Source organism: Callorhinus ursinus, unplaced genomic scaffold (genome assembly GCF_003265705.2).
Source record: "Callorhinus ursinus isolate GAN/ISIS: 27379988/994484 unplaced genomic scaffold, GSC_fseal_2.0 scaffold43, whole genome shotgun sequence".
Taxonomy (NCBI): domain Eukaryota; kingdom Metazoa; phylum Chordata; class Mammalia; order Carnivora; family Otariidae; genus Callorhinus; species Callorhinus ursinus.
The window spans coordinates 205597-215250 of record NW_027397105.1 but is presented as its reverse complement, the minus strand read 5'-3'; positions in this window follow the sequence as shown (position 1 = coordinate 215250).

Here is a 9654-nt window from a genome sequence, read left to right as displayed (position 1 = left end):
ACCCTCCCCAATGTCTATCACCCAGCCACCCCATCCCTCCCACCCCCCACCACTCCAGCAACCCTCAGTTTGTTTCCTGAGATTAAGAATTCCTCATATTATGGGGCGCCTGGGTGGCTCAGATGGTTAAGCGTCTGCCTTCGGCTCAGGGCATGATCCCAGGATCCTGGGATCGAGCCCCACATCGAGCTCCTGGCTCAGCAGGGAGCCTGCTTCTCCCTCCTCTGCCTCTCTCCCTGCTCTGCCTCTCTCCCTGCTCATGCTTTCTCTCTCCTTCTTTGTATCTCTGTGTCTCGAATAAATAAAATCTTAAAAAAAAAAAAGAATTCCTCATATTAGTGAGATCATATGATACATGTCTTTGTCAAATTGACTTATTTCGCTTGGCATAATACCCTCTAGTTCCATCCACGTCGTTGCAAATGGCAAGATCTCATTCCTTTTGATGGCTGCATAATATTTCATTGTATATATATGCCACATCTTCTTTATCCATTCATCTGTTGTTGGACATCTTGGCTCTTTCCATAGTTTGGCTATTGTGGACATTGCTGCTATAAACATTGGGGTGCACGTACCCCTTCGTATCACTACATTTGTATCTTTGGGGTAAATACCCAGTAGTGCAGTTGATGGGTCCTACGGTACCTCTATTTTCAACTTTTTGAGGAACCTCCATACTGTTTTCCAGAGTGGCTGCACCGGTTTGCATTCCCACCAACAGTGTAGGAGGGTTCCCCTTTCTCTGCATCCTTGCCAACATCTGTCATTTCCTGACTTGTTAATTTTAACCATTCTGACTGGTGTGGTATCTCATTGAGGTTTTGATTTGGGTTTCCCTGATGCCGGGCGATGTTGAGCACTTTTTCATGTGTCTGTTGGCCATTTGGATGTCTTCTTTGCAGAAATGTCTGTTCATGTCTTCTGCCCATTTCTTGACTAGATCATTTGGTCTTTGGGTGTTGAGTTTGAGAATTTCTTTATAATAGATTTTGGATACTAGCCCTTTATCTGATATGTCATTTGCAAATATCTTTTCCCATTCTGTCAGTTGTCTTTTGGTTTTGTTGACTGTTTCCTTTGCTGTGCAAAAGCTTTTTATCTTGATGAAGTCCCAATAGTTTATTTTTGCCCTTGCTTCCCTTGCCTTTGGCGATGTTTCTAGGAAGAAGTTGCTTCGGCTGAGGTCGAAGAGGTTGCTGCCTGTGTTCTCCTCTAGGATTTTGATGGACTCCTGTCCACATTTAGGTCTTTCATCCATTTTGAGTCTATTTTTGTGTGTGGTGTAAGGATTTGGTCCAGTTTCATTCTTCTGCATGTTGCTGTCCAATTTTCCCAACACCATTTGTGGAAGAGACTGTCCTTTTTCCATTGGACATTCTTTCCTGCTTTGTCGAAGATTAGTTGACCATAGGGTTGAGGGTCCAGTTCTGGGCTCTCTGTTCTGTTTCATTGATCTGTGTGTCCGTTTTTGTGCCAGTACCATACTGTCTTGATGATGACAGCTTTGTAATAGAGCTGGAAGTCCGGAATTGTGATGCCACCAGCTTTGCTTTTCTTTTTCAGCATTCCTCCAGCTATTCGGGGTCTTTTCTGGTTCCATACAAATTTTAGGATTCTTTGTTCCATTTCTTTGAAAAAAGTTGATGGTATTTTGATAGGGGATTGCATTAAATGTGTAGATTGCTCTAGGTAGCATTGACATCTTAACAATATTCTTCCAGTCTGCGAGCGTGGAACATTTTTCCATTTCTTTGTGTCTTCCTCAGTTTCTTTCATGAGTATTTTATAGTTTTCTGAGTACAGGTTCTTTGCCTCTTTGGTTAGATATATTCCTAGGTATCCTATGGTTTTGGGTGCAATTGTAAATGGGATCGACTCCTTAATTTCTCTTTCTTCTGTCTTGTTGTTGGTGTATAGAAATGCAACTGATTTCTGTGCATTGATTTTATATCCTGCCACTCTACTGAATTCCTGTATGAGTTCTAGCAGTTTTGGGGTGGAGTCTTTTGGGTTTTCCACAAAGAGTATCATATCATCTGCAGACAGTGAGAGTTTGACTTCTTTGCCGATTTGGATGCCTTTATTTCTTTTTGTTGGCTGATTGCTGTGGCTAGGACTTCTAGTACTATGTTGAACAGCAGTGGTGATAGTGGACATCCCTGCTGTGTTCCTGGCCTTAGGGGGAAAGCTCTCAGTTTTACCCCATTGAGCATAATATTCGCTGTGGGTTTTTCATAGATGGCTTTTATGATATTGAGGTATGTACCCTCTATCCCTACTGTCTGAAGAGTTTTAATCAAGAAAGGATGCTGTATGGGCACCTGGGTGGCTCAGATGGTTAAGCATCTGCCTTTGGCTCGGGTCATGATCCCAGGGTGCTGGGATCGAGCCCCACGCCTGGCTCTTGGCTCAGCGGGGAGCCTGCTTTTCCCTCTGCCTCTCCCCCTGCTCGTGCTCTCTCTCTCTCTCTCTCTCTATCTCTGTGTCTCAAATGAATAAATCTTAAAAAAAAAAAAAAGAATCTTTAAAAAAAAAGAATGCTGTACTTTGTCAAATGCTTTTTCTGTATCTATTGAGAGGATCATATGGTTCTTGTTCTTTCTTTGGTTAATGTATTGTATCACATTGATTGATTTGTGGTTGTTGAACCAACCTTGCAGCCCAGGAATAAATCCCACTTGGTTATGGTGAATAATCTTTTTAACACACTGTTGGATCCTATTGGCTGGCATTTCGGTGAGAATTTTTGCATCCATGTTCATCAGGGATATTGGTGTGTAATTCTTTTTGGTGGAATCTTTGTCTGAATTTGGAATCAAGGTAATGCTGGCCTCATCAAATGAGTTTGGAAGTTTTCCTTCCATTTCTATTTTTTGGAACAGTTTCAGAAGAATAGGTATTAATTCTTCTTTAAATGTTAGGTAGAATTCCCCTGGGAAGCCATCTGGCCCTGGGCTCTTGTTTGTTGGGAGATTTTTGATTACTGCTTCAGTCTCCTTAGTGGTTATGGGTCTGTTCAGGTTTTCTCTTTCTTCTGGTTCAGTTTTGGTAGTTGATACATCTCTAGGAATGCATCCATTTCTTCCAGATTATCTAATTTGCTGGCATAGAGTTGCTCATGATATGTTCTTATAATTGTTTGTGTTTCTTTTTTTTTATAGTGAAAGATGGTAATTTTATTTTATTTTTTTAAATAATTTTTTAGTTATGTTAATCACCATACATTACATCATTAGTTTTTGATGTAGTGTTCTATGATTCATTGTTTGTGCATAACACCCAGTGCTCCACGCAGAATGTGCCCTCTTTAATACCTATCACCAGGCTAACCCATCCCCCCACCCCCCTCCCCTCTAGAACCCTCAGTTTGTTTTTCAGAGTCCATCGTCTCTCATGGTTCGTCTTGTATTTCTTTGGTGTTGGTTGTGATCTCTCCTCTTTCATTTGTGATTTTATTTATTTGGGTCATTTCTCTTTTCGTTTTGATAAGTCTGGCCAGGGCTTTATCAATCTTACTAATTCTTTCAAAGAACCAGCTCCTAGTTTCGTTGATCTGTTCTACTGTTCTTTTGGTTTCTGTTCCATTGATTTCTGCTCTGATCTTTATTATTTCTTTTCTTCTGCTGGGTTTAGGCTTTATTTGCTGTTCTTTCTCCATCTCCTTTAGGTGTAGGGTTAGGTTGTGTATTTGAGACCTTTCTTGTTTTTTAAGAAAGGCTTGTATTGCTATATACTTTCCTCTTAGGACTGCCTTTGCTGCATCCCAAAGATTTTGAACAGTTGTGTTTTCATTTTCATTGGTTTCCATGAATTTTTTAAATTCTTCTTTAATTTCCTGGTTGACCCATTCATTCTTTAGTAGGATGCTCGTTAGCCTCCATGTATTTGAGTTCTTTCCGACTTTCCTCTTGTGATTGAGTTCTAGTTTCAAAGCATTGTGGTCTGAAAATATGCAGGGAATGATCCCAATCTTTTGGTACCGGTTGAGACCTGATTTGTGACCTAGGATGTGATCAATTCTGGAGAATGCTGCATGGGCACTAGAGAAGAATGTGTATTCCGTTGCTTTGGGATGGAATGTTCTGAATATATCTTTGAAGTCCATTTGGGCCAGTGTGTCATTTAAAGTCTTTATTTACTTGTTGATCTTTTGTCTACATGATCTGTCCATTTCAGTGAGGGGAGTGTTAAAGTCCCCTACTATTATTGTATTGTTGTTGATGTGTTTCTTTGATTTTGTTATTAATTGGTTTATATAAGTGGCTGCTCCCATGTTAGGGGCATAGATATTTACAATTGTTAGATCTTCTTGTTGGATAGACCCTTTAAGTAGGATATAGTGTCCTTCTTCATCTCTTATTACAGTCTTTGTTTTAAAATCTAATTTGTCTGATATAAGGATTGCCACCCCAGCTTTCTTTTGATGTCCATTTTCATTAGCATGGTAAATGGTTTTCTACCCCCTCACTTTCAATCTGGAGGTGGCTTTGGGTCTAAAAGGAGTCTCTTGCAGACAGCATATCGATGGGTCTTGTTTTTTTATCCAATCTGATACCCTGTGTCTTTTGATTGGGGCATTTAGCTCATTTACATTCAAGGTAACTATTGAGAGATATGAATTTAGTGCCCTTGTATTGCACTGTTACTGTGTATTGTCTCTGTTCCTTTCTGGTCTATGTTACTTTTAGGCTTTCTCTTTGCTTAGAGGACCCCTTTCAATATTTCTTGTAGGGCTGGTTTTGTGTTTGCAGATTCTTTTAGTTTTTGTTTGTCCTGGAAACTTTTTATCTCTCCTTCTATTTTCAGTGACAGCCTAGCTGGATATAGTATTCTTGACTGCATCTTTTTCTCGTTTAGTGCTCTGAATATATCATGCCGGTCCTTTCTGGCCTTCCAGGTCTGTGTGGATAGGTCTGTTGCCAATCTAATGTTTCTTCCATTGTAGGTTACAGACTTCTTGTCCCGCGCTGCTTTCAGGATTTTCTCTTTGTCTCTGAGACTTGTAAGTTTTACTATTAGATGTCGGGGTGTTGACCTATTTTTACTGATTTTGAGGGGGGTTCTCCGTGCCTCCTGGATTTTGATGCCTGTTTCCTTCCCCAAATTAGGGAAGTTCTCTGCTATAATTTGCTCCAATATACCTTCTTTCCCTCTCTCTTTCTTCTTCTTCTGGGATCTCAATTATTCTAATGTTTCGTCTTATGGTATCACTTATCTCTTGAATTCTCCGTACATGATCCAGTGGTTGTTTATCTCTTTTTCTCAGCTTCTTTATTCTCCATCATTTGGTCTTCTATATCACTAATTCTCTCTTCTGCCTCATTTATCCTAGCAGTTAGAGCCTCCATTTTTGATTGCACCTCATTAATAGCCTTCTTGATTTCGACTTGGTTAGATTTTAGTTGTTTTATTTCTCCAGAAAGGGTTTCTCTAGTATCTTCCATGCTTTTTTCAAGCGCAGCTAGTATCTTTATAATCGTCATCCAGAACTCTAGGTCTGACATCCTACTAATGTCCGTATTGATTAGGTCCCTGGCAGTCGGTACTGCCTCTTGTTCTTTTTTTTTGAGGTGAGTTTTTCTGTCTCGTCATTTTGTCCAGAGGAGAATAGATGAATGAGAGAACAGAATGCTAACAGGGTTATAACGTCCCCAGAAAATATACATTAAACAAATCAGAAGAGACCTGAAACCGGGGCAAAAGAAAGGGAAAGAAAGAAAGAAAAGAAAAAGTTGTAGTGGTGGTAATTCATCACCAGGAAGGAGCTTTTTGTCTGTTCCGACACCAATAAGGAGGATAGTATTTTCTGAGAAGTTGATATTTTAATGAAATATTGTTATGTGGGAGACCCTAATACATTCCTGAAACAACAGTTATTTTTGTAGTTCTCAAAATAGAATGTTGTCACAGCTTTTACAATTATTTTTTTCTTTTATCTCATGGACATAGTTAAAACAGAGTGAGAATAAACTCGTTTAGTCAGTAAAGAATTCTATGAAGAACACTAATTCACTGGTAAAATTGGGGCTGGAATGCAAGAACTAGAGAAGTGGGAAGAAAGGAAACATCAAGATTTTGTTAATCTAAAAAGACTTGATGAGTCAAGTTTGGGTTAGAATTGGAGTAAGCAGATGGGCGTAGAAATCGCATTTAGGACGGGGAATTGGTAGAACACATTTAATTCCTGGTTAATGAATTAACAATAAATGTTTGTTTGCTGTCCTGATATTGGAGCTGAAATTTGGCAGCATGGTACAATGGGATGAGCATGGGCTTTGGCTTGATATCTTAAATCTTGGATTGGTCCTGCTAATTGTATAATTTTAGACCATCTGTTGAACCTAAGTGAATTCTGTTTTGTTAAGTGCTGTACTGTTTGGAATATGTTGGTTAGGATATGAGATAATAAGTTAACTGCTATACGAGACATCAAAAAATACTAATTCCTCTTTTTTATTGTAAAATGTTGCAAGAAAGTGTACATTTTATTTACTGTGTAAAACTTGTGTGTAAAGCTGTTGACATTAATCCAGCAAGAAGCTGCTAGGACTTTAAAATCTTTTACTGTGCATAATCTTTTGTTTGTAAAGATAAGTGTATTAGTTTTCTAGGGCAGCTGTAACACATATCCCCAGACTGGGGTTCTTAAAACAGCAGAAACATGGCTCTGGAAGCCAGAAGTCTAAAACCAGTGTCACTGGGCTGAAAGGAGAGTGTCACTCCCCCTGGGAGAGAATCTGTTCCTTTCTTCCAGCTTCTGGGGCTGCTGGCATTCCTTAGCTTGTCAGTCTTCAAGGCTAGCATCTTCAAGTCTCTGTCTTCATACGGCCTTTCCTCTGTGTCAAAGCTACCTTTGCCCCTCCTTGTGAGGACACATGTAATTGCACGGGGGTCCTGCCCACCTCAGCTCTTCAGTGTAATCACATCTGCAGAGCACCCCCCCACACACACACACTTTTCTTGCCATATAAACATTCACAGGTTCCAGGTATTAGGACATGGATATTGATGGGGGTATTTTTCAGCCTACCATAGTAGGCAGTGTCATGTAACTTCATCTGTTAAGTCAGAAGATTTCTGAAATTCTCCTGTTTGTGTGCAGTTTCTCAATGCTCAGAGACCATGCCATGCAGTTCAAAGTCCGGCCAGTGGAGTACCAAGATAAAGAAGACATTTCCTGCCTTCAAGAAACTTCTTGGAGGAGCCAGAACAGCTCCGTGGGAAGCTTGTACTTTTCTAGACAGCGGAGAACTGGCTGAAAGTGTTTGGCTTGGTTAAGCCATGTTTTAGGAAGGTCATTGATGATGTGTGTGGAGTAGTGACGAGGGGAGTATGAGAAGGATGATGGCTGCATGTGAGTGAATGATTCAAGGCCTCAAGAAAACGTTGGTGTGATGGTGTTCAGAAAGAAAGAAAGATGTCAAGGTGCATCCCAGAGGGAGTGTGCTGTTAGTTTTATTGAGCCGTAATTGACAGTAAGATTTCACTGTTTTTAACTTGTCAGTTGACATATTTACAGTCGTGTAAGCACCACTGCAGTCATGATTTAGAACATTTCTTAAAAAGTTCCCTTGCCCTCCTTTGCAGTCAGTTCCATTCCTGGACCTCTGGCAACCACTGATCTGCTTTCTGTCCCTCTGGTTTGCCTTTTCTACAGTTTCATGTGGAATTATATGGTATGCAGACTTTTGTGTCTGGCTTCCTGAACTCAGCGTGTTGCTTTTCAGACAGTACGTTGCATGTGTCAGTAGTCTGTTCCTTTTTACAGAGGAGTAGTATTCCATTATATTTCTGTACTACCATTTGTGTCCATTCACCAGCCAGAAGTTTGAGTTGTTTCCTGTTTGTGTGGACATGTTTTCATTTCTCTTGGGTAAATACCTGGGAGTGGAACTGCGGGGTCACGAAGCAGGTGTACGATTAACTTGGAGAAACTGTCGGACTGTTTCCAAAGTGGCTGTGCTGCTGAGTGTTCTCACTTCTGCATCTGTGCCAGCGCCTCCATTTTAGCCGTCTAGCAGGTACGCAGTGCCAGCTCAGTGTGGTGTTAGTCTGCATTTCCTTAATAACTAATGATGTGCATCTTTTTATCTGTGTACTTTATTTGCTATGCATTTATCTTCTTTGGTGAAGTGTTCAAATTTGTGGCCATTTTTTTTTAAGATTTTATTTATTTATTCATGAGAGAGAGAGAGGCAGAGGGAGAAGCAGGCTCCCTGCTGAGCAGGGAGCCCGATGTGGGACCAGATCCCGGGACCCTGGGATCATGACCTGAGCTGAAGGCAGACGCTTAACCTAAATCTGAGCCACCCAGGCGCCCTTGAGTTGTCTTATTATAGTGAGTTGTAAGAGTTTTTAATATAGTCTGAGTAGAAGTCCTTTGTTGGAAATACACTTTCCACATATTTTCTCCTTGTCTGTTGCTTGCCTGTTCATTTTCTTCTGTGTTTAAAGAACAAGTTTTGAAATTTATAATGTCCAGTTTATCCATTTTTTTTTCTCCTATTGATTCTTTTTATCCAGTTTAAGAAATCTGTGCCTCATCTGAGGCCACTAATATGTTTTTGTATTTCTCAGTCTAGAAGTTCTATAGTTTTAACCCTTACATTTAGATGCATGAACTTTGGCATGGAGTGGTGCATAAGGGTTGGGGCTCACTTGCTCTGTATGGATACTCAGTTGTCCCCACTGTCCTCTCCTCATTGACGTACCTTGGCATGGTTGTCAACCCACCCGGCTGTGTATGTGTAGGTCCGTGTCTGGGTTCCAGGCCACCCACAGCTCTGGATGTCTATCCTGATGCCGATAGGATATTGTCCCGGTTACTGCAGGCTTGTAACAGGTTTTCATATTGAGTCACAGAAGTGCGCACCTTTCTTACCTGCTCCCCCTCAATTGTTTTGACTGTTCTTTGTGTTACCATATAAGTTGTGGAATCATCTTAAGTTCTCCCAACAAAAATCTGCTGAAATTTTTATTAGAATGGTGTTGAATCGTAGATCAATTTGGGGAGAATTTATGTCTTTTTTTTGGTAAGATTTATTCATCTGAGAGAGAGCATGAGTGAGCATGGATGGAGGGAGGGGCAGAGGGAGAGGGAGAATCTCAAGCAGACTCTCCGCTGAATGCAGAGTCCAACGCAGCCTTGATTCCAGGACCCTGAGATCATGACCTGAGCCGAATTCAAGAGTTGGACACTCAGCCACCCGGACAGCTCAGAATTGATGTCTTAACAACCGTGAGACTTCTGCTCCATGTGCATAGCATAACTTTCCATTTATTGAGGTTTTTAAAATTTCTGTCAGCAATGCCTTATGGTTTTCAGTGTGCAGGTCTTGCATATTTTTTTGTTAAAATTTATCCCTAAGTAGTTCATATATTTGTTATACCATTGTAAGTGGATTATCACAGTTTATACATAGATAACCCCGAGCTTTCAAATCTGGTTAACAGTTGAAGTAGCAAGAGGAGTTTGATTTGAGGAAGATGTGAAATTTGGTGTGGGGCTTGTTGAGTTTGTAGTACCGGGAGGTTATCCTCTAGGAGGGACTGTTGAGAGATTTGGAGCTACTTATAGGGAGATGGCAGTAAAATATGGGTGTGCAAGAGACCTTCAGGAAAGAAAGTTTAGAGTAACTTTAGTTCTAGGTC